This window comes from Lathyrus oleraceus, chromosome 3 (genome assembly GCF_024323335.1).
Source record: "Lathyrus oleraceus cultivar Zhongwan6 chromosome 3, CAAS_Psat_ZW6_1.0, whole genome shotgun sequence".
NCBI lineage: Eukaryota > Viridiplantae > Streptophyta > Magnoliopsida > Fabales > Fabaceae > Lathyrus > Lathyrus oleraceus.
In genome coordinates this window covers 55,956,108-55,982,648 of record NC_066581.1, presented here as the reverse complement: position 1 = coordinate 55,982,648, position 26,541 = coordinate 55,956,108, and positions in this window count along the sequence as shown.

Here is a 26,541-nt window from a genome sequence, read left to right as displayed (position 1 = left end):
CCATCCATAGTTGTAAGCATCAAAGCACCCCCTGAAAAGGCTCTCTTAACAACATATGGACCCTCGTAGTTTGGAGTCCACTTGCCCCTGGAATCGGGCGCGAAAGACAAGACTTTCTTGAGAACAAGGTCACCTTCTCGGAACACACGAGGCTTGACCTTCTTATCAAAAGCTTTCTTCATTCTCTGCTGATATAATTGACCATGACACATGGCAGTCAATCTTTTCTCTTCAATCAAATTCAGTTGGTCATAACGACTCTGAATCCATTCAGCATCAGTCAACTTGGCCTCCATCAAGACTCTCATTGATGGGATCTCCACCTCTACTAGGAGTACGGCCTCCATGCCATAAACAAGAGAGAAAGGGGTTGCCCCTATTGAAGTGCAGACAGATGTACGATATCCATGCAAAGCAAATGGCAGCATCTCATGCCAATCTTTGTACGTAACAACCATCTTCTGGATAATCTTCTTGATATTCTTATTAGCAGCTTCAACAGCCCCATTCATCTTGGGTCTGTAAGGAGAAGAATTATGGTGTGCAATCTTGAATTCACTGCACAACTCTTTCATCATCTTATTATTCAGATTAGACCCATTATCAGTAATGATCTTATCTGGCACACCATAACGGTATATGAGTTGATTCTTGATAAACTTCACGACCACCTGCCTGGTCACACTTGCATATGATGCAGCCTCAACCCACTTGGTGAAGTAATCAATTGCTACGAGAATAAACCTGTGTCCATTGGACGCTTTCGGCTCAATCATGCCAATCATGTCAATTCCCCACATAGAGAAAGGCCATGGTGATGAAATCACATTCAGAAGTGTCGGAGGAATATGAATCTTATCCACATAAATCTGACACTTATGGCATTTCTTCACATATTTGCAGCAGTCAGACTCCATTGTCAGCCAATAGTAGCCTGCTCTCAACATCTTTCTAGCCATCAATCTCCTTGTGCATCCCATCATGGAACAAGGTAGTCATAGCTCATTGATACGTGGCTCCGGCGTTCTTCAAACCGAAGGGCATCACTCGATAACAGAATGTTCCCCAAGGTGTGATGAATGTTGTCTTCTCCATATCCTTGGGTGCCATCTTGATCTGATTATATCCGGAAAATCCGTCCATAAATGAGAAGACTTTGAATTTAGCTGTATTGTCTACCAACATATCAATGTGTGGTAGAGGGAAATCATCTTTTCGGACTAGCTTTATTCAAATCTCTATAATCCACACACATACGGACTTTTCCGTCTTTCTTAGGCACAGGCACAATATTGGCCACCCATTGAGGATATGTAGAAGTCACCAGAAACCCCGCATCAATTTGCTTCTGAACTTCCTCTTTGATCTTCACTTTCATATCAGGATGAGTTCTTCTGAGCTTCTGCTTCACAGGCATGCACTCAGGCTTCAAGGGCAGGAAATGTTGCACTATCTGTATCTAGACCCGGCATGTCTTCATATGACCAAGCAAAGATATTAACATATTCTCGTAGCAATTCGATCAACCCCTTCTTGACAGATTCTTCCAGGAGTGCCCCAATCTTCACCTCACGAACACAATCTTCAGACCCCAAGTTGACTGTTTCCAGATTCTCAAGATGCGGCTGAATGATCTTCTTTTCATGCTCAAGTAGACGGGTAATCTCGTCAGGAATCTCTTCAACATCATCTTCCTCTGCCTCAAATACAGGGAACTCAAAATTGGGAGATGGCGTTGGATCATTATGTTCAATGGGTTTAGAAATCAACCTGCATAATGATTTTGGATATGAAAGCTTTTTAGAAATCAAACAAGGCAAATCATTATGCAGATGAAAAGATTGTTTTTATTCTTGTTTTAGGGTTTTATGTGATCACCAATTTCATGCAAAAAGCGAAAAGGGAAAACAATTGGGAAAACAAACATTTAACATGAACTTATTGAATGAAAATATCATTGTATTTATGTTGCCAACAATGTCATCACTTCTCCTTTTGGCATGGGAGAAGGGTTTTCAAACAAAGTGATTATTACTTTGACTTGTGGACAACTGTAGGAACATCCACAGCGACCCAATTGTTGCAGATCCCTCCAGGGATGACAAAATTGTCAGAATCCTCTGCATCCTCTTCCAAGATAGCAGCAACTTCTTCCTCCTGACCAGTGTGGATGAAACCTCCACTCTTGAACAGCCCTTTCTCATTGAAGACCCCAGAAGAAAAGCCTATGTCAGGGCAGTCCTGGACCATGTTAACAAATTTCCCATGCTCGGGCAATGGGTTCTTCTTAACATTAGGACCTGCGTCCTCAAAGCTCAAAATGCCGCACCTCATAAGGTCTTGAACCTTAGTCTTCAACTGAAAGCAATTATCCACATCGTGGCCGGGAGCACCAGAGTTGTATACACAATGCAATTCAGGCTTGTACCACCACTGAGGGTTAGCAGGTATAGCTGGTGGGTCTCTCGGAGTAATCAACTTCCTCTCTATCAAAGAGGGATACAGTTCTGCGTATGTCATCGGAATCGGATCAAAAGTGATCTTCTTCCTTTCATAACTCGTGCTGGCTTGATTACTGTTGCGAGGCTGGTAGGCCTGCTGTTGAGGACGATGATGTTGCTGATATTGCTGAGATGATTGCTGATTATTGTGTTTCTGATACTGCTGGTTGTCTCTGAAGACAGGTGCTATATGAGCCACCTGGTGCTGATTACCGGCAGGACGTACAGGCTTCCTCTTCACAGAGGGTCTTCTGGGTTTCACATGGGAGGTCACAGCATGTGCCTCTCCATCTTTCTTCTTCGCAAACGCCCCATATCGTTTGGCAGAATAGCCTTCTTCCTTGGTCAGACGTCCTTCTCTAACCCCCTCTTCTAGACGCATCCCCATGTTCACCATCTCGGTGAAGTCCGAAGGAGCACTAGCAATAATCCGCTCATAATAGAAAGAACTCAAGGTCTTCAAAAAGATCTTGGTCATTTCCTTCTCTTCTAGCGGAGGCACAATCTGAGCTGCCAACTCTCGCCACCTCTGGGCGTACTCTTTGAACGTTTCCTTGTCCTTCTGGGACATGGCCCTGAGTTGATCTCTATCGGGAGCCATATCCACATTATATTTGTATTGCTTGACGAAGGCTTCGCCAAGGTCATTGAAGGAACGGATGTTCGCACTATCAAGCCCCATATACCACCTCAGAGCTGCACCGGACAAACTGTCCTGAAAGTAGTGGATAAGCAACTGGTCATCATCTGTCTGAGTTGACATCTTCCTGGCATACATGACCAGGTGGCTGAGAGGACAAGTATTCCCTTTGTATTTCTCAAAGTCAGGGACCTTGAATTTCACCGGAATCTTCACATTGGGAACCAAGCATAACTCGGCAGCAGACTTGCCAAACAGATCCTTTCCTCTAAGATTTTCAATTCCTTGCGCAGCTCAAGAAATTGGTCATTCATAGCGTCCATCTTCTCATGAACATCTGGGCCCTCAGACGGCTCAGAATGATAGATGGTGTCGTCTACCCTAGGCACGGTATGCACGACAGGAGGAGGAACAGCAAGGACTGGGCTAGATGCCGACATGGAAGCAAAAGTTGGAGCAGGGCCCTCAGGCATGAAGTTGGGAGGCATCCCCCACGGAAACCCGGCTGGCATAGCTGTCGGAGTAAAATGTGCATTGGCTGCAGGCACAGTTGAGGAAACAATCTTAGAGACGACTGTCCTCTGGGGAGGAGTTGAAGGTGTTGGAGACGACTGATTCTGAGCAGCCAGGAACGATTCCATCAAAGCACTCAGTCTAGCGACTTCCTCCTTGAGTTCACGGTTCTCTTGCTCAATATGATCCATCAATCTGGAAGAGTTGACTCTGGTGTAGTACCAGTGAGTCAGCTTGTCTTCAAAATAAATGAAGAGCACAGAGTTAGACCACAAGACCAGAGGCTGAGAACAACACCTGCTTATGCATATGATGCATGCAATGCTTGTGCATATGATTTATTTTTATTTCGAAGGAACTTTAGGGTTTTATTTGCAAATTTTGGAAATGTTAAGCATTTTATCGCATATGGAAATATCTCATCAAATATCAGGAAAAAGAAGTACATCATTTTTCAATTATATACAATAGAAAAGGAAAATAATCATCCTATGGATCCCTAGAAGCTCGGGACACAGGAAGAACAGATGCGCGAAGCCTCTTCACTTCTCTCTCGTACGCTGCCTCCATATCTGCCTTTTCCTTGGCGAGTCTATCATACCTCCTTTTCCAGAACTTGGAAGACTGAGGAAGTAGAGAAGTCCATGCATTATTAGGATCATCAATAACCTGATGCTCGAGGAATTCAATCAGAGCATCCTTCTCCTTAATCTGCTGAAGCAACTCTTCCCTTTCACGGATCCAGGCACGTGATAGGTCTTCGTCTCTCAACTCGTCTACTCCTTGGTTAGGGAGGGTTGAAGGCCCTGCCACAACTAAAGGTGTAGGTCTCGGATAATCGTAAGGAATGAGATACTCAGACACTCTCTTCCTTACCCAAGCAGTGTAAGGCTCCAAAGCAATGCAATTCTTAGGACCTAACTCTTTCCTTCCTTTCTTGTGCACCTTGCGCTAAGCGCGAACCATTCTGGCTTTCAAGCTTTGGGGATCTTTACCCTCCTGAAAGAATACACCCTCTAACAGAATGTTATTAGGTTTATCCTTTAGGGGGAACCCAAGCTGACGACGTGCTAAAACAGGGTTGTAGTTAATCCCACCACATGTACCAAGAAGAGGCACATTGGAGAATTCACTACAAGAATCAATAATCTGCACACCATCATATACACGGTTATACCAAGAGATATCATCATTAGTGAGAGACATAAGTCTCGTAGACCACCGTAGACATCCCTTGTTCTCCTTGAAAGCGATCGTCTTAGGTAAGTGAGAAATAAACCACTTATACAACAGAGGCAAACAACACACAATAGCACCACCACCCTTTGCATTCCTCAGATGCAAAGAGAAATAGGTATCACCCAACAGAGTCGGAACGGGATTAAGAGCAGAGAAGATCCTAATAGCGTTCACACCCACAAACTTGTCGATGTAAGGGAACAATACCAATCCATAGATGAGAAGTACAAATATGGCTTCAAAGGCATCCTCACTCATGGCCTTCCCATAAACAGTAGCTTGAGCAATGAGGAACTCAGAAGGGAGACCTTGAATTCCACCTTTGGTAGTCATATGAGCACCAATCAGGGATTCATCTATGTGCAACGTGTCAACTATCTCTCGAGAAGTAGGAATACTCTCCAAGCCACTGAACGGCAACTGATCCAGAATAGGTATACCCACGAGATAGGCATACTCCTCAAGGGTAGGCAAAAGCTGAAAGTCCGGAAACGTGAAGCAACGGTACAGAGGATCATAAAACTGCACCAACACGCTCATCAACCCTTCATCCACCTGAGTAGTCAGAAGAGGAAGAAGCTTCCCAAAACGAGCTTTGAAACCCAAGGGATCTAATACATAGGATGCCAGATTCCTTAACTCTTTCAAATCGGGCTGTCTGAAGTTGTACTTCTTTGTATTCCTTCTTTGTCTTTCCATGTCTGAAAATTTTGAAAATAAACCCCTTAAGTTCCTTGAAATTTTTCTTTTTATCTGATGATATGGATGCAGATGAATGCATGAATGCATGAATGCAACAATCACACTCAAGGATCAAGCAAAGCACACCAAACAAAGGTCATGGGATGGATCATATTTTCATTAATATCAATCATCATTTTGGTGGATTATGGTTTGCACCTTATCAACACCCACGTTCCATTGATATTAAGGCCATATGAACGGATCGACCATGAATCAAGGGTTTGTTGCAAGTCACAAGCATGGAGTCTCGATTAAGAACCACCCAAAGGGAGTGTACTAGGGTTTAAACCTGCCAAGCATGTTCTACCAGAGGTTCCCATAGTCATCATCCCATCTTTCGAATATTATCGGAGAAACGACTACTCGTATTCCAAAAATATTCTCAAGAGAGACTCTTATGAGTGTAGTATCGCGTAACAATCGTATCAAATCTTACATTTGAATGACCTCCGCACTACGTCCTAAAAATAGGCCAAAATAGAGATATTGACTAAATCCAAGGTAAATCATACAAAGTCGAGTCGTCACCGCACTTCTATTTATCCAAAGGAAAGGTTAGAAAGCGAACAAAAACCTAAAAGTTTTACAAACAAAACTAGTAAAAGAGACAGAGATCTGGGTAAGGGGGTTGGTTATGCAATGGGAAGGTGTTAGGCACCCAATGCATCCTAGGTACTCCTAGGGAGCCCTTTTCACGCTTGTTGCAAAGGTTATTGTTTATGAAAATTATTTGTGCAAACATGATTGAAGAGATGAGAAAAGAATATACAAGTTTATTTACATTTTGTGTTTGGATGGATGAACCCATTGCCTACGTACCCTCTTATGAAAAGATTAGGATCAAAACCTCGTAGTTCGGGTAAAAAATTTCAAAACAAATGAGTGGATTGATTGGTCCAAAAGCCTTAAGGTCTTTTGTTATCAAAGGGAGAAAACTCAACCTGAAAAAACCACAAGTCCACCATGTGAGGATAGCTTCAACATGCTAGTGAGGGGTTAGCCCTATAATAAGCATGGAAGGCTCATTGTCCATCACTAAGGACAAAGGTGAGTATTACATCTACCACAAAGATAACTCAAACCTAATAGCAAAAGGTTATGAAAAATTTGATTAAGAAGTGATCATTGAAACCACAAAAGAGACACATTTGAATGGGTGATATTAACCAATTAGAAGTATGTACAAAATGGTCAAAGTTGACTTAAAGATTCAATTCACAATGAGTGTTATGAAAAGAAAGTTTGAAAATCAAAAGCCTAAGGCTTAGGTTTCTAATGTTGAAAACAAGTCAAATGTTTTCACAAATAGTTTTTGGTTAGGGTTAGGATGGAAAAATGATGAAAAAGGGTGAGGGATATGGAATAAAACCACACTAGGAGTCCCTCTCTTGAGATCATAGAGATGATCCAAGTAAGTTCCTTTGGAATAAGCAAGCACATGGCAAAATCAAATAAACAAGTCTCAGAAGAGATCCACAAAATGAAAGGAAAAAGGCTGCCAATATATGGACTTACACCCAACTCCTGAAAGCAAAACGGAAACAGAATGCCAATATATGGACTTAGATCCGACTCCAAAAAACAAAACGGAAACAGAATGCCAATATATGGACTGAGATCCGACTTCTAACAGCAAAACGGAAACAGAATATCAATATATGGACTTAGATCCGACTCCAAACAACAAACAAATGTCAAAAGAAAACATGCCAAAAGCAAACAATGCAAATAATCATCACACACTATATACAAACAAGAGGCTTCAAACCAAGGGGTGGGCTTTAGTCAAGAGGGGTCATATCAACCTCGGCAAACAAGCCAAACTGTACAAGGGTGATTTATAGCTCTTAACCACTAACATTGAGAGTTAGGGTGAAGCTGATTAAGGATGGAAATGAGGATGAGACCTCATGCTCTTAACCCTGGCCTGGGTGAGCTCATGATAAAGAAAGCGTGAGGATCCAGAAAGTGGGATCCTATTCCACTTGACAGACACTGGACAAAGATCTTGGGTACATGTTCAAAAGCACCAGCAAGTAGTGCGAGCATAATGAACGGCTCACTGAATAATGGGGGATTGGCTACTAATCCCTTCTATCCATCAATCGCCTCTTCACTTAGGAGGACTTATCAAGTAACATGCCTCACTTGGAGGTCTTTGGCACAAATGTAAACAAACACAAACAGAGCCTCTTAAGGAGGACTTGCCAGCAAAATGCCTGCCAAAAAGGTGAAAGGACTTCCAGACTACATGGAGTAAGAGAATAGCTACCTAAGTGGTGTATCAACCACAATCCAAAGCTCAAGCAAGAGCTAAAAGCAAGCAACTAATGTACCTGTACAAAAGCTAAACAGTTAAGATCTCAATCAACCAATCAGAAAAACAGTGAATCCATTCAACTGTTACACAATTCAATGAGCAATGGTCAAGCAATCAAATGAAGCAATGAGCTCAACAATTAGAACCTACAAAACACAAAGAAGTTAGAACACAATCTAATTTGCATCTCAAAAGGTGAGCAACTCAACCATTAATGCTAAGTGTCCAAACCTGAAACACAAATCAAGGTTAGTTCATGTACAAAACACTAGTACAAAGACTAGGTCCAAAACCAAATCAAATGATCAAAACAGAAGCCAATCTTTCACATATTTCACATTAAAACAATCAATAAAATGTCCTCAAAAGGACCAACATCAATTCATAAGGCAAGTAGCTCAAATGATCAATGTAAAGCAAAGGCAAGCAAATGAGCACAAGATGGACATCCAAATTAGAAAATCCAAATCAAAACAGAAAAGCAAGCAATGGCTATGAAATGTTTTATATGAATTACTCATGTCATGAACAAGCAATGTGCAAAAACTCAAATCCAGAAGAGTTCAAATGATAGGTAAACAAAAACGCACAAATGCAATCCAAAAAATGTGACACAAATTGTCACATACATCTTCATGTGTCAAAAATAGTGATAGAAAATGAGGAAAAATTCAAACCAGTGCCCAAAAATTCATATCACGTGTGAAGATCAAGCATGCAAAAATTCAAATCAATTGGATCAACACATAATATTTCACAAAGCATTGAATGCACATGATCAAAATAGCACAAGGTTCAATCAAAAATTCCAAAATAAAAATCCAGAAACAAACAAATCATGAAATAAATCCTATAAAAACTAGACATTAAAAGCAGAAATATGAAAAAAAAATTGGAGTCAATTTGGAGCATTTTTCAATTTTTTATGAATTTTCAAATGAGAAAAATAAAATGAAATCACATGTAAAATATGGAGGGAATAATGAAATTCAAATAAACTCAGAATAAATCTCCACCACATGATCTAGCGCGAAATCTAATCACACGGTCCTCATTCAAATGTCCAAAACGCAACACTTCATTTATTAGTCAGCATCACACTCAGCAATTCAAAGTACACATTGCATAGTCAAAGCAACATGGACGAATCAAACGCACACGCAATCAGCATACAAGGCGGACACGCAAGCTAAATGAAACGCATCGTTTCATTTACACAGTCATCATGCATACATCATCAGTCTTCGCTCATGTGGCACGGTCAAACAAACATTAGCCAATGAATTTGACACGCAGGGAGCCACATGGACCTACACGTCACATAAACCCTAAATGAACCAAACTCCGGAGCTGTAGCTCCGATCGTCTTCCCCTGTGGAATTCCGGTGGAGCTTCAACAACATTTTTCCAGAAATCATCAAATTATACACCGTTCGAACCGTATTTCAACCAGGAGTCCAAATATCATGTTCATTTCAACCATGCATGCTCATTTCTAAGCCAAATCAAGATCTAATCATATCATCATGCTCAGCACAAAGAGATCTACACATTTATGGCAAGAAAATAGAAAAAGGAGATGATGAATTTTAACCTACTTGGAATTGCAGTGCTCTGAATTCGCGTGATCAAGCACTCAAAAGTTCCAGATCTGCTCCTCTATGCTTCTGTTGAAGCTTTGTGCAAGAAGAATCCACTGAAACCAACTGGATCTAGCTGAATTTCAAAAATCCATTTCCATGAAAGTGTTCTTGAACTGCACGATTTCAGGCTCAAATGAACAATCCAGATGATGATTCTTGATCAATGACTGATGATGAACAAGGTTATGCAAGAACTTTAAGGAATTGTGTGAAGAAATGCAAGAATCGAAGAGAGAGAAAAATGGAGGGAATTTGGAAATTTGATCTGAATTATGTTCTCCTCCTCCAATTGTGATTAGGATTTGGCTTTTATATGATTCACTAATGATGCTGCAATCTCAATTAGGCATTGGTTAATCAAGATTCGAGAGAAATAAGGCAATATGCAAATGTGAAGCTCATGCACATGCTACACGTGAACAGTGCCCATGCAAGCTTGGATTCCACTTAAAATCAACCAATAATCAAGATTTGAATGGTATTTTGCTTGTAGCTTAAGCCAAATTTGAATTGTAGAATTTCCCTCCAAAATGAACACTTGAGGAATGATGATTATACACACTTTTTCCATGCATGGCAAGGCTTGTTTTGAGAAGTATTGGTCATGAGGAGTATTTTGCAAAAATAATGGACCAAATTGGAGCTTTGAATCAAAAGTTATGTCACTTTGAACTTCCATGCTCGCCTTGTGATCATTTGGCCATAACTTCTCAACCAATCATCATATGAACATGAAATAGGACTTTTTGGAAACGGGAGACAAAGATCTACATCTTTCATGTTCACCAAAAATCCATTTGAAGCTTCTTTGATGTTGATAAGTCAAGTTGAATGTGGACCAGAAACTTGCTATTTTTAGAAACTTAAAATTACAGGTCACTTTCCATTTTTGGAAACTTTTGCTATGACTTCAAAATCTTCAAGATAGATGATTGAAATGACAAATGGACTTTGTTTGAACATGAATGAGGTGTTTCAAATCATCTCCCCACCCTCAAAGTCATCAGTGGACTGCACAGTTGACCATTTGGTCCTCAGATGACCATGAAATGTATGACTGAATTTGGGCCTTTATCTCTTGATGAAATGGCTTCAAAATGAAACCCTAGCTTATGTAAGCTCTTTGTAATGATCATGTGGTCCTTATACCAAGGAAAATGTCTCAGCTCTTGCACAAAGGATGCTCTTGAAGTGCCTGACCTGTGCTTGCTTGATGCTACAAAACAAAAAGGTTAATGACATATTTTTGTGCTTTTGGTTAGTGAACAAAATGATAAAAGCAATGATATACAATACAAGCATGCCTGGTGATCTCAAACCACTCACAAGGAGGTCCTACCCAGAGGGAAAGGAAGCCAAGATGCTCAATGATCCTTGAGGCTATGCAATGCAATGCTATGATGCCATGAGGGATCTTAGGGACAAAATTGGGGTCTTACACAATTCTCTAAACTTGGATTATAAAGTTAGTTAATATTATCAAAGAGTCCCCGACAACGACACTAATTTGGTTTGCTGTCGCACATGAGTCAAAAAACGAGTTTTATAAAAAACGTAGTATAACGAAAATCACACTCGAGTTGTATCCCAAGGACTCTCGAAATGACTTAAAATTTCAAAAGACAAAAAGAACTAACACTCATTCAAACTCATTTAGGCCCTTTGTGTCTTTCTTAAACTTAAATTTTTGTTAAAAGCAATTCATTCACTTTGAAATTGATACCGTGAATTACGAGGTTTTAATCCCTCATTTTTATGTTGGTACTTAGGCACAAGTCCGAAGGTCTTTTCAAACACAAAAATATAGTTAATGAATTCTTTTCTCATCCCCACACTCTATTTATTGCAAACATCATTTTATACCAAAACACACACACGTAAAAACACATGCACACATAAAAAAGGGCTCCCTAGGACACTTTGTGTGCTAACACCTTCCCTCTGTGTAACCAACCCCCTTACCTGTAATCTCTGGCATTTTATTAGTTTTGATTTGAAAACTTCTTATCTTCGGGTTTTGTTCGTACTTTTCCCTTTTCCTTTGGGAACAATAAAAGTGCGGTGGCGACTCTGGTTTTATTGACGTTAAGTTTATCCATAGCTTAATGGTCATGAATTTATCATTACATTATGTTATGTTTATTAAATTTGTAGTCATAATTTAAGTTACTCTTTGTGTTTATGTTATATTTATTAAATTTGTAGTCATAATTTTTATTTTAGTGTACTGACTTGTTTATCACCTATACTTGCAATTGAAGTCTGTTGTGAAAAAATGAATTCATCATATGAGGATATTCACCGCAAAACAATTGAAGAGAATCGAAAAATGGTGCAGGCTCTCAATCTTACTAAGCCCTCCCCTTTACTTCATCTTCTTCAAAACCATCATTGGTTAGTAATAAATTCTCAATACTACTCTATACAAATTAATTTTATTGATTGCTGACTGATATTTACAGATGTGTTTTACTTAGTCTGTTAAGGGTCGTCTGAGGTTTGTACAACCTGGAGAGCTTGAAGTAAACAAGAAGCGCCTATATTCAACGATAACTCAAAAATAATCAATATCCTTTCTGCGAATACAAACTACAATAACCCTTCCGCCAATCCAAACTACAATAATCCCTCCGCTAATACAAACTACAATTCAAGATTTTATGGTAGAAGATGGGGATGGAGATGTTGTGGTAGAAGATGAGACTGAAAATGTTATGGTAGGAGATGAGACCGAAAATGTTGTTGTAGGAGACGAGACTGAAGATGTTGTGGTAGAAGATGAGGCTGAAGATGTTGTTTGAGTCTCTAGTTATGAGTATTGGGATGTAAATGTTATTAGTAAGTAACTTAAGGTTAAAGTATCTGTAAATAATTTAATTTTTTTTACATAGTTGAATTATGACATTAATTTTTTTACTTTTTTATGTGATAGATGAGGAGGATTATGTTTCAAACACACATTTATGTGTGAAAGACTTGGTTGCAAAATCAGAGCCTGATGGAACATGGATAATACTTGTATGGGATAAGACTTGTAGCGGTAAATTCATGACCATTAAGCTATGGATAAACTTAACGTCAATAAAACAAGAGTCGTCACCATGCTTTTATTATTTCCAAGGGAAAAGGGAAAAGTATGAACAAAACCCAAACATAAGAAGTTTTCAATTCAAAACTAATAAAATGTCAGAGATTGCAGGTAAGGGGCTTGGTTACACAGAGGGAAGGTGTTAACACCCAAAGTGTCCTAGGTACTCCTAGGGAGCCCTTTTTTGTGTGTACACGTGTTTTGGTACAAAATGATATTTGCAATAAATAGAGTGTGGGGATGAGAAAAGAATTCATTAATTAAATTTTTGTGTTTGACAAGACCTTCAGACTTGTGCCTACGTACCAACATAAAAATGAGGGATCAAAACCTCATAGTTCGTGGTATCAATTTCAAAGTGAGTTGCTTGTTTTTAATAAAAGTTTAAGTTTAAAAGAGGCACGAAAGGCCTAAAAAGGTTTGAATGAGTGTTAGTTCTTTTTGGCTTTTGAAATTTTAAGTTAACATGATTAGATTCATTTACAATTGTGATTAAGAAAAGGGATTTTAAAAATGCAATGGCATAAGGCCAAAGTTTCTAATTTGTAAAATACTCTAAGTTTAGAAATCACAAGCAAAGAAAATTTTAAAAGGAGAGAGAGATTTGAAATTAAAGAAGTGGGAGGAGGTGAAGAGACTAATCCTAAGCAAAAGTAAAAGTTAAGAGTTGAAAAGATATGACCAATGGGATGCAATCCAATAGACAAGAATGTCATATAGAAACTCAATTTTCCCTTGGACATTAGAATCAAGCAATATCAATACACAAATAGCAAGATGAAGAGAAAGGCATCAAATAAATATAGTCACATCCAAGCTAACAACTTCATGATCTTCTTCATAATCTTCCCATGTATCATATGACATACTCCTTGAATGGCTCAGAATAATGCATTAGACACAGGTTCAAAGTAACAATTGCATCAAGACCATGTAGCAGATGAACTCAAAAGGGATCTCAATACTTGTATCATATGAAAGCTCTCTTCTCAAGCACTTGGTTTCAGAAAAGTTGGCATTGGCCAAGTCCTTTTGCATAGGGAGTGTTGTCTAATTCTAAGTCCAAAGTCTCAGATCAAATCCAACAGTCCACACAAATGTCTTTTAAGGTTTTTGTTGTTATTATGTACATTAAGGTCAAAGGACCACAAATACAAACAAATACATACAATCACAATATATGGCTTAAGTGAGAAAAGTGAAAATGGCATTAAAATAAACAAGTTAAATGGTATGAATAATGGAAAATGATAAAAGACTTGAATTTAAAGTATATAAAAGTAAATGACTTGAAATTAAATGTTAGTTGATTAGAAGTTAGTATTGCTTTTGCTTCTTGTTGTTTAAGTCATTCTTTGGAGAACACTCAACCCTCTATTCACAAGCATGGATCCTTGAGCCAAGACATCTTCCAAAGGAAGGAAAAAAGGCCAAATTTCCACACAAGACCATGAAAGGGGGGAGACTTACAATCTCACTTACTAGAATGTTATGCCTTTTGTGGGAGAATTTAGCGCTATGTTAAGCAATCGTAATTGGACTTATGTACAAGTCACAACTATTTGAGGTCGGGCAATCAAAAATTTGGTGTTAATGCATGTTAGAGATATGGTATAATGAACCATACTACTAAAACATACCACACACAAAAATAAAATGGCAAAGGGGTGGACCTAATCTCATCCATACTTATGTTGATTTTACAATCAACTAGCCTGAGGATATAGAGATATCATAGGTCAATGAAATGGATGGGATAGAAAAGGATTGAAGATGAAGAATGAGGGGAAATGAAATCAACACAAATTGGTCATGGGAGGACTTTTACCAAATTAAAATCATTCATTCATTTTGGGAGATGAAATGTACATTTCATAATCCCCTAAATCCAATGATTTTAATCCAACAAAGTCAAATCAACCTTGACCAAGGCCCAACAGCAATAGTCAAATTTAACAAGTCAACACAAATAGCTCAACATAATTTATTTACAATTAAACAATTAAAAATCAATTAAAAAATACATTAAATTAAATTCTGGTTGGTCAAAATCCTAAAACCTCTTCAAAACACCAAAAAAATGGCCAAGAGATTTATCATAGGTCAAACAAGGTCAAAGAACCTTGGAGAAAAAATTTCATAATTTTTGGAAGCTTAAAAGTATTTTTAAATAATTAAAAATATGCACACAAAAAATTAAATCATGAAAAATATTAATATCAATCCAAAAAATAATTTTATTCAGAAAAATGAAAGATAAAATTATTTGAAATTTTTTGGTGAAAGTCCCATATTTTTTGGATAAATATTAAAATTAATATGAATTAATGAAAATAAGGTAATTAAAATGAAAATCAGAAAATACAAAAAAAACGTGGACCACTTGATCTCCCTCATTAATTGAGGTGGCAGATCAAGTGGATCAGCGCGCGCGTTCCATGGTGAACCTTAGTCAATGTTCCACACGCGTGGTAATCAATTTGGACGCTCAAGATTAAAACAAAATAGGAGGATCTTGTGGTTCAGAGGCGTGCCAACACACCACCGGAGCCAGAGCTCCGACCATTTTCTCCAGTGGACCTCACCGGACTGGTCCACCCTCAACCATCGCCAAAATGAAAAAGGAGGACATGAATTTAGAGTAAAAATGCTCAGGAGCTCGAATCTGGTCTCAATTTCATCTAACTCCAAGTATATAGAAAGATACAGGGAGTTGAATTTTGAGGATCATTATCTGAGTTGCTTCGATTTAACCTCAAAGCAACTCAATCTTCTCGCCTACATTGGTAGGAATTAAGACAACCAATAATCAACAAGAATAGTGGATAATTGAGTGAGAATCGAAGAGATGAAAAATTGAGAAATTCTCCTTCGCTGCAAGTTCAGATGGACACAATATTTCTCTCAATTGTGTTTGGCCTTGCTTCATTTGCTTGATGGAGTGGAAATGGGTCAAGGAAGAAGAAGGACTCTTGGAGTTTGAATCTCAAAATAGTGTGAGATTTCAAACTCGATTTTTAATGAAAATCACCAAGCTTATCCTTTGAATGAGAGGGTTTAGGGTTGCTGATTCAAAGCTTGTGCGCCAGGGTCCTCAATTCTGAGTGAGAGGGCTTCTATTTATAGCCAAGATGTTTGATAATTTCACACTTCTTTCAAAAATTCAAAAATAGAAAATTGCCTTTGCATGGATGCATGGGCGTGTGATAGGCCCGTGTAATGATGAATTCAGGTCCAAAAATGAGTGTAAGAAATGCTGAAGTCATGTGGAAAGGCCATGCATTCGTGTATGGAAAGTGGAATTTCAAATATTCCAAATGGTCATTCAACTTTAAGCCATGCGCAAGTCATTTATACTTTGTCCAAGGGAGATGAATTTGAAATTTTTGGAAAGGTCAGATCAAGAGGAACAACTTTCCGGTTGAACACTTTTTTATTTGAAGCTTGGATCATGATGAATTTTGAGGTGGAAGTTTGGAAAATCAAACATATCAAAAAAAATCTAAGTACCAAGCCAAATGTTCACTTCTTCCACCTTGGATAACTTTTTCTATGGACTTCAAATGAGAAAAGTTCCTTCATCAAAGTTGTAGCTCTTCCAAATACCTTAAATTTGGTCACAAAGTTGACCTCATTTGGATTTAGAATTAAGGGGTTATGCATTTTAGAAGTTGACGAAAATCACTTGTTCAATGGTATTGGCCCAAAATGACCTATAATGTTTCCTCTTATCACTTGTATTTTCAAGTTGAATTTGCACTTCCTCAAAACATAAAAGTTGAAGTAGACATCTTGAATTTTATTATGAAACTTTAATGGGTTTCATCTCATAAAAATTGAGCAAGTTATGGTCTTGGGAAATTGACCTTCAAATTAGGGTTTAGACAAAATGACCTATAATCTTTCACCATATAAAATGACTTTCCACGCAAAACTAGCTCTAGACCTCAACATGAAAGTTGTTTTGAATGTCATTTAGAGTAACTCTTCCCTTGTAATCATTTTCGTATGACAAAAATTGTAGGATATAGGGTCTAGGGAACCCCAGTTTTGATTAGTTGACTTTCTCTGGTCAACCACCATGAACCAACTTGCTGGCTTGCCATTCTCTTGACTTTTGAGACTCATGGAGGATCATATATGCATAATATGATAAAATGTAAAGTATCCCTTGAAATATTTGATCAATTGGGGAAGAAACTTGTTAAAGTAGTCACATAAGATACCTAGATGAATTAGGGTTTCCAAGGCAAACCAACTCCAAACTCTTGATGATTTCTTGATCAAAATAACATTTGAAGATATTGGGGATTCATATATGATATCTAGAACCAATGTATACCAATTTTTGATTGAGCTCCTTGCAATGAGGGTGTTAAACCCTAGATATGAGCTTGATAGATCAAAGGTGAGCATGTGCACTACCTACAAAAGAGTTACACTAAACAATGACATCTTTTTGGTTTTTTGGTTAGTAAAAATAAAGAAAAATGAAATATGATACAATCAAATGGTGCTTGGTGATCTTTCCCAATGCAAACCCAATGAATGAGGGGTAAGGAGGATGCCAAGGTGTGATCTCAATGCTAATGCATATGATGAGAAGAGCATGAGGGATATTAGGGTCAAAATTGGGGTCTTACAAGACTTATCGTGCAATAGGACCAACTGTTGGTTTGTCAGCAGGATATTTGGGAATAATTATTAGAATATTTAAAAACTTTCCCATAATGTTCGAGAGTTGGAGGGATATTCTAGTAGATAGAAAAACAAAGTTTTATGATTCAAAGATAAAGGTATCATTAATAAACAATTATATATTTTTTAAATTAATTTCATGGTGATTATTATTTGCTTTGTCATTTTATTCTTATGATTAGCGCCATTTTGTTGATGATCATGAGCGTGACAAAGATTACATACTTGCTTCTGCTACAAAGAAATGGAAGGATGGTCGTTGCCAATTGTTTCAAACATTTTATAGATGGAATCTCACTTTGTAGGAAAATCTTCAAAATTATCCAAAATGCAAAGGCATTACGGAAAACGATTGGGTTGTTTTTGTTCAATATAGGCGGAAAGAAAAAACACAAGTAATATACTTGTATAATTTTATTTTTAATATATAAGTAAGGCGTTGTATCTTATGTCTATCTATAACGTGTATTTTTATTTGTTATCAATGTAGTGAATAGTAAAACAAAATGCCAAAAATAGAGGAAAATTGAAGACTCCGCATGCACTTAGATCTAAGTTGCTTGCAAGGAAGCAACATGAGTTGGTATGTCTAAATATATATATAATGTTGATTGTATTTCTAATAATACAAATGATTAATATTTGTTCTTATTTGTAGGAGTATAGAGATGGCCGATCATACAGTAGAGGAGAAATGTATGCAGTTTCTCATAAAACGTTTGACAGGTCTTTTGTCAATGAAGATGTATACAACAATAATGTAAGTACAAGTTAATTATTTTGAAATATTTCTTAGTCTCCTTAAGGTTTGAGGAAAAATCAAACCGTTTGACATCTCTTAGAGGTGGGGAGAACCTGTCTGAAAACTGGTTAAATTAAGTTGAGAATTATGATTATTTTTTCTATAGCTACTTTGTCTCATGATATACTTAGTTTATGCTTAGACAATTTTGTTGTGTTCTACTAAATAACATAGGAACTAAATGAGTGGCCAATGTAATACTAAGTAACCTAGTGTTGATTTTAATTTGATGTACTATTATAAGAATACAACAAAGTGGCCACTATAATCCTATCAAACTCATTTCCAACATATTAGCATTTTTCAACTTAAGATATACATTTTTCAATCATTTCTAAGTAAAAAGTAGCAACTTAAAATGTATTATTCGAGGTATAGAAACATCTGTATGTACATTATTTTCTAAATGTACAAAATATATTTAATTTTCCTGTATTCAATTTCTATGTTCAAATACATATATGTGTTTTGCTTTGACCATATAGTACATAAATTCCTATAGTACATAAATCAATCTTTTATATATATATATATAATATATATATAGATATATATATTATATATATATATATATATATATATATATATATATATATATATATATATATATATATATATAATATATATATATATATAATTAATATATTATATATAATATATATATTATATTATATATATATATATAAAGAAAATTACAAAAATGAGGTTTTCGAAAAGTGCATGCACTATTCTCATGTCACATAACAGCGAGTAGTGGAGTTTGTCTTAAATATTATGTTGAGAAAAGTGAAATATCTAGACTATGTATTTAAAAAAATACTTTGTTATGAAAGTGCAATGTACTGGAACTTGTATTTATAAATAATTTGGTATGAAAGTGCAATATATTGGAACTTGTTACTAATATAGATTATCTTTATTATATAAACAGTAGTTCTATTTGCTCTTTTGCATGTGCAAGAAAACTTACAAACTGCAATTAAGGATTATATGACTGAAAATGAGGCATTTCAGAAAGTATTTGGAAAAGAACATTTTGGATATGTTCGTAGCATGAGACTTAGAGTTACGCCATCTCAGATTAATAGATCTACGAGATCGGTATCTTCTTTTGAAGAAAATGAAAAAATAAAGAAAATGCAAAAAGAAATTAATTCACTTAAAGAAAAGAATTTAAAAGTTGATGAATTGATGGAGACAATTGTATTCTTAAAGCAAAGGGACAATGCTAGGAAATAGGAAATTGAACTCTTAATGCAAATGCAGAATTTTAGTGGAAGACGTGTATATTATTTTGATGCATTTAAAGTTAAATTGCATGAGTATTATTTTAAAGAGTATTATTTTAATATTTTTTTTCGGGGATTGGAATCAGATGTTGAATTGCATATAATGGAGCATCAAGAAGGACAAATTAGACTTTACTTTGAATTAATTAGATTATGAACATTCCCTTATATTTTTGGCATGCTTATTATTATAAGATTACGATTTGATATGTTTTTTGGTTTTTTTGTACTACATGACATGATTATGAAATTCCCATTTTTTTGATATCATGATGCTTATTTGATATTACATGGCTTTTTATTGGAATTAATTTTACTACGTTAAAAAGTGATAGAAAATCAAATAAAAAGATAAAGAAATATTACAAAAAAATAATATCATAAATAAAAATATTTAAGTAGAAATAATTTAAAGAAAAAATACTATATTTAAAAATATTTTAGTAGATAATAATTAAAAAACATAAAATATTATAAAAACAAAATACTATAGATAAAAATTAATAATGGTTTACATCGTTGGTAAAAGTAAAATTTTATTTAAATCAAAATTACGACAGTTTGAACCGCCAGGATGCGACACCCACAACAGTTTGAAACTATCGCAATCAACAATCAAAACAACAATCAAAACGAAATTCCACGATGGTTGGTAATTATCGCAATATTCAAGTTACGTCAATTCCCTAACTGTCGTAATAAAGAACAACAGTTGGTATGACGGTTTTGACAACCATCGCAATATAGCCTCGCGACGAACGTTTCTGGGACGGGGCTACAACCGTCGTAACATGCAAATTGTCGTGGTTCTAACAGCCGTACCTTCCAAAACGAACCATCACACTTTTGCTAATTTTCTTGTGGTGTTACTTAAATTCTAAAGCATATGGTTGCTCAATGGATGACAAAGTTTTGACAGTAGGAACTAATATTGACATATGCAATATCAACTTTGTCAGTAGAAATATCATAACAAATATCAACTCCTAAGACAATTTCAATTTCAGCACAAAGTGAATATAAGTGAGTATCAGTAGAAAACTCACAAGTATAAGTGTCATCAAAATCTGACAAAGAAGGGAAATCAACAAAAAGTGAATATAGTGCAACAAGTTCTCTTAAGGTTCTTTGTTCAGCCATTTATGATAATTAAACTCAAAATCAGAATCAATCAAATTATGAGAGAAAAGAAAATCAAAATCACTATTACAATTGGGTACACTAATAGTCATGCATCATGAATCAACAATGCAATAAATATGAAAATACCTAGAATGTCCCTAATGAGAAAAACTATTGAAAAAATTTAAAACAATTAAAATAAAATATAAGAAATTTCAAAATTATCACTAAAACTCAAAATAAGATTCTACCAAAAATTTCAGATTTTTTAGAAAATATAAAAATAGAAAATAAATCAAATAAAATAGAAAAACAAGAAATTTATGATTTTGAGGATCAAAATCACTTAGGAGTATCTTTTAAGTGAGTACTATTTGTTGAATTATATTTGAATTTATGAAAAAATTTGGACCAATTTCAAACAGTATTTTATACAGTACCACATTATAGGCTGAAATACTTACCATTATACTGCAACCCTGAAAATGAAAAAAAATTGCTCACAATTCTCTAAACTTGGATTATAAAGTTAGTTAATATTATCAAAGAGTCCCCGATAACGACACTAATTTGGTTTGCTGGGCACATGAGTCAAAAACGAGTTTTATAAAAAACGTAGTATAACGAAAACGACACTCGAGTTGTATCATAAGGACTCTCGAAATGATTTAACCAACCAAATGAAAGAAGGAGATTTCAAGGTTCAGAACTTAAATCAAAGATGATTAAGATAAAAGCAAAATTGGTAAATAAGTTAATCTACTATATCGATTTCCAACTTGTCATTGATTCTTATAATTTCAATTTCCTAAGTGGATTTGATCCTATTTGATTACAATACTCACTGACAAGCGCAATTCATATTATATGATGTATGTTCCTAATTTCCAAATTAAGTAAACAGATTTAAATAGTCACGAATTAAGCAAGCACGACTTAATCAAACACGATAATGAAAAAGCTACCCTAACGTGATTATAGTTAAGGATCATAGTAACAATCAAATTTAATAAACTTTATCCTATAAGCAAAAATTGAATTAAGAAAATGAAAGCAATCGAATTAAGCAAACAAGTTTATAGGAAGAATCGAAAAGAATTCTAAATTAAACTGAAATTTATAAAAACCTCAAAGTGGAATCCGAATACAGCAGATCTGATATTTGGGAATTAGCTCTCTATAGAATTCGTAATTCCTATTTCTTATTTTGTGAATGTCGAATGACCTTTATCCTAAAACTACTAATTTGTTTAAATAGAGCAAATGAATTCAGGTCTAATAGCAACTGACCCGAAAAAAATACAAAATCGGTCCAAAACTAAGTATTTTCTTAAGTCTGGATTGAAAATGAATTATATGACTTTTTTGAACTTAGAATTTGCTTCTGACTTCAACACAAAACTTGTAGCTTATCGCCTCAGCTTTCCAACGAATATTAGAACATGTCAATCTGATTCTCATAGGTCACGTTATGATCTATGCAGTGATAAGGTGTAAATAACAGTTTATTCAAAAAAGTAAGCACTTATTCAATAAATAAACCGAATTCAACTTAATTTTCAAAAACCTATTAAAAATAACTAAAATTAGGTAAAAAAATATATAAAATTTTTAGCACAAAATAAAAAATAATGTATTAAAATACATTGATTAGAAAAAAAAGAACAAATCTCTATGCACGTAAAAACACGCCCACAAAAGTAGTCAAAGAAAAAAAATTTAAAAAAATTACACCTCATAAATCTATTATTGTCCATCACTTCATACGTTTGAGTCAAAGTTTTTTGGGATACATTGTTACATATTTTAAGTTTAAGGGGTGTAATCTAGAAAATAGGAGTGACAAGCAAAAGTCAATACGAGTAACATTGTAACTAGAAGCCAATAGAAGTAATTAATCATGTTTGAGTTTAGGTAAAACAAATCGACAGAAATAAAATAAACACAATGATGATATATATTGGCATGGTTTATAATGAAGTTGAAGTAAACTACTAACTAATTAAGATCAGAAACTAGTTTGATCTTCTGTCGATGAATGAATTCACCAGCTTTCTTGTTAATATATGGATCAGCTGCACCCCATCTTTCTTTGTCATCATAATCACTAATATGCCACACTTTACTCCCAACACCTTCAAATCCATTAGCATTATTCTTAATCCCTCTTTTACCCTTCTTGTTAGATTTGAACATGTTGAAAACAAAGAACAAACTTAAAGAATGTTTCCTCTGCCTATTGTTACCTGCCATAACTCTTCTTGAGCACACTAGTACTACATTTTCACAAGTGATGATCTCAATTTATAGTAGAGTAGTAGCTAGTATAAAAGTGGTGGGTAATTGATGTAGTTTGTATTTTCTTTTTTGTTGAATTATGAATAGGGAAGAATCTGATAAAATAAAGAGAAGAAAAATGAGTTTAAGAAAGGACAAAATGGTACGAAGATACTTTTGAGAAAGCATATTGACCGGAACATGTACTACTGTCGATAATGCTCGGTTCTTCTAAGTTTGTACTTATAAGATTCGCACTTTGCCACCATAAACTATTATTGCTCTTATTATTTGTTCTTCTAAAATCTTTTGTATCTGCATAACGTATCAGTAATTAAAGTTCAATGAGAATACGTTGTTTACAATGAATATATGATATATTTTATACAATGATCATCACCAAATTCACAAATTTTAATTAACAAAATACATTAATTTTTAGAAATTAATTTTGAGAAATTAAATTATAGTTGTTTTTGGCTGTCTTCAAGGCACACGAAGAAGGTACAATAACAAGTGTTGAAGGGGGAAAATATACATAATAAGTGGACCTTTATCTATGTCAAGAGCACCCGATCATGGTCTTCATTACATCCATCAACCATTGATTCTTAATCAAATAATTATTCGCACAAGGCGTTGAGTTACACGTGGGTGGTTTTAACTGTCTATACTATATAAAGATCGCGTCATTTCAGGTATTCAATTCATTTTCACTATCATACTACTTTTCACTCTATAACTGACTTGGGCGTTGAAATACTAATATTGTTGGTCCACCATCCATTTGTTGTATCAGAAGTTTGCTCCATCGTACCAATACCTCATTTCACCATTCCATTACACATGTTTTGTTCCCCAACGGAACAATGACGCCATTTGTGAGAAGTAACTCTTGATTCCCACTCTTTTCCCACGAAAATCATTGTTTATTCACCAAAGACGCTAACCATTGATCTTCTTTTCTCGGATCACTGATCTTCGTCTTGTAGGTCACTGATCTACTTCTCTCAAAACACCAACCTGTTTCTTGAACATGTCAGATAACGAACTCTTGAATCAATGGTGACAACAAAGGTTACCACATCTACCGCTCAACATGCGTCGTTGTTGTAGCTGCTAAGGCTAACAAAGATCCATCTCTTTCTCTGGTAGAGAATGATATCATTCTATTGACTTCCTTGTTTTCCACTACGCGGAAAAATCTTGCTCCTCCAAGAATTGACTAGGGAACGTTCCAAGGATTTCCATTCTTCCAACCTATGCAACAGTTTTGCCAAGGCTAGCCTTCGTAACAAACTCCTTCACAACTGTTGATTCATGGACACAAGATGCTTTCGAACCTTCAACAACTACAGGCCAACCTAGGAATCTAAGGAGCGGCAGATTTACTGGATAATGTCTACAACCAATCTAGACAAGAAACTCCCAAGCCTTAGTGAACATGATACTCATAATTGAAAAGAATTTGCAATCTTCTCCCCCAAGAATCAACCCTACACGTAAGGAGGGATTTCATGATGACCACAAAATCATACCACGGTTTGCTCTAGTATACTCGACCTCACCACACACAACCATTTTGAAATCACTAAGTTGTAACCGAAGTTGAAGACATCGTACTCCCTCATCCGAGTATAGAGGGAGGACTGAAAGTCACTTTCCACCAAAGGTTCCCCGACCCCATAACTCACAAGAACAATATTCCTGAAAATGGAAAGGTATAACGCAAATGAAACGATCTCTGAGCGAAAGAGGAACTCAATCTCCGCACACATTCTTGACAGTAGGATCCCACGGTCCCTAGAGAAACCCCAAAAACTAGAAAGTTATGAAGACAATGGGGATCCAGACGAACATGTCGAACATATGGATAACATGTTAAATTATTACCACACCTAGGGAGCCATGAAGTGTAAGATTTTCACATATAACCCTAAGGGAGCTACCATGACTTACTTCAAAATCCTCATAGATGGAAGCATAGAATTGTGGAAGGTGTACGTCCCAAAAAATTAGTTGACCAACCGAGATATGAGATCGACGATGCCTATTTGATTACATGAGTTATTTGAGACCAAGTTGGCATGACAACCGAGTATGGTAAGTTTAGAAGATCGGATAGTCCGGTTGTCATCCACTAATTGGAATCCGGTTATGATATATAAATAGGCAAGATGGAGCTGACCTCCTATAAAGTTAGGAATGATCTGGTTAGTGCAAGTCGAATCTGATGATGATGCTAAGATGCCATCTGAAGGGTGATAAGAAACGGTTACAAGATGATACATTATGGCAAGGGAGTTATATTTAGTAAAGAGGAAGACGTTACATGGCAATTATAAGGAGGCAGACGTTATTGCCAAAAGTATCTATGAAGAATATGGAGAGTCAAGCAAAGGGAAAGGGAAGGATATGGAGACCTATAAATAAGAGGATGTTTTGAGGGTAAAGGATAAGAAAAAACAAGACAAACACACATAACAAACACTCCAACCATTCATTCTAGGCTCTCCTTGACTTAACACAAGGAAGTTAACCTTTTAGTATTTTTTATCTAGAACATTTGGCGCCCACCGTGGGGGCTCGGTAAAACTTTCTCATGCCGCACAAAACCATCATAAAAAAACGTTAATATTTCAGCTTGACGATGTCGGGATCATCTCCCAGTCGAAGCGATCCACCCCCGCCACCAGATATGACTCAGTTGCTCACGGTGGTGGAAGCACTTCGTCAGCAAAATTAAGCCTTGCAAGACATTGTCCAAGTCTTGCAAACACAAAGTCTTCAGGAAAGGGATATAGAGGAGGAACTTCTAGACTATCAACCTTTATCCAAATCTATATGGGATGATCAAGTCTCTGAGAACTTTAAGCCACAATCCCTAGTGTCTTTCAATGGTAAAATTGATCCGCAGGAGCATATTATCGCCATCAATAACCAAATGGAAATAGTATGGGCTTCTGACTCACTCAAATGTAAGCTCATGGTCGGGACCTTTAAATAGGGTGCTTTGAAGTGGTATATGAATATACACAGGTTCTTGGTCACCAGTTACCAAGACTTAACTAAGAAGATGGTACAATACTTTTCGGCAAGTATAGGAAAGTGTCGACCACTAGTAGATTTAACGTCCTACAAGGGCATGTAGAGTCTCTATGAGAATATATGGTGAGATTCAATAAAGAAACAATTAAGGTATCTCATCTAAATATGGAAATGTTTGTTGGAGCATTTTAGGACGACCTCAAGGCCAGGCAGTTCAATGAATCTTTAGCCCAAAAGGTGTCGTCCAACATGGATGAGGTTATCACCCGAGCTGAATGTTACATCAAAGGAGAGGAAATTAACATGGAAAAAAAGATCCATAGATGAAAAAGAAAAAGCACGAACCAAGGAAGAAGGAGTTCTGCGTAAGAAATAATACTTTAAGTTGGGACCCAGAGATCGGTCAACAACAAGACCATTCTGACGACCGTTCGAAAAACAGCAGGAGTACACACCACTAAACGCTAGGTGTGAAGATATCCTAAAATAAGTTTATCGCCTTAATTTATTTCCCATACCCGAACGACCAAAAGGGGTCTATGCGTTAATGGGGAAAATGACAATGCATGGTGCGCCTACCACTTAATCCGAGGATACCATATAAAAAATTGTCATCA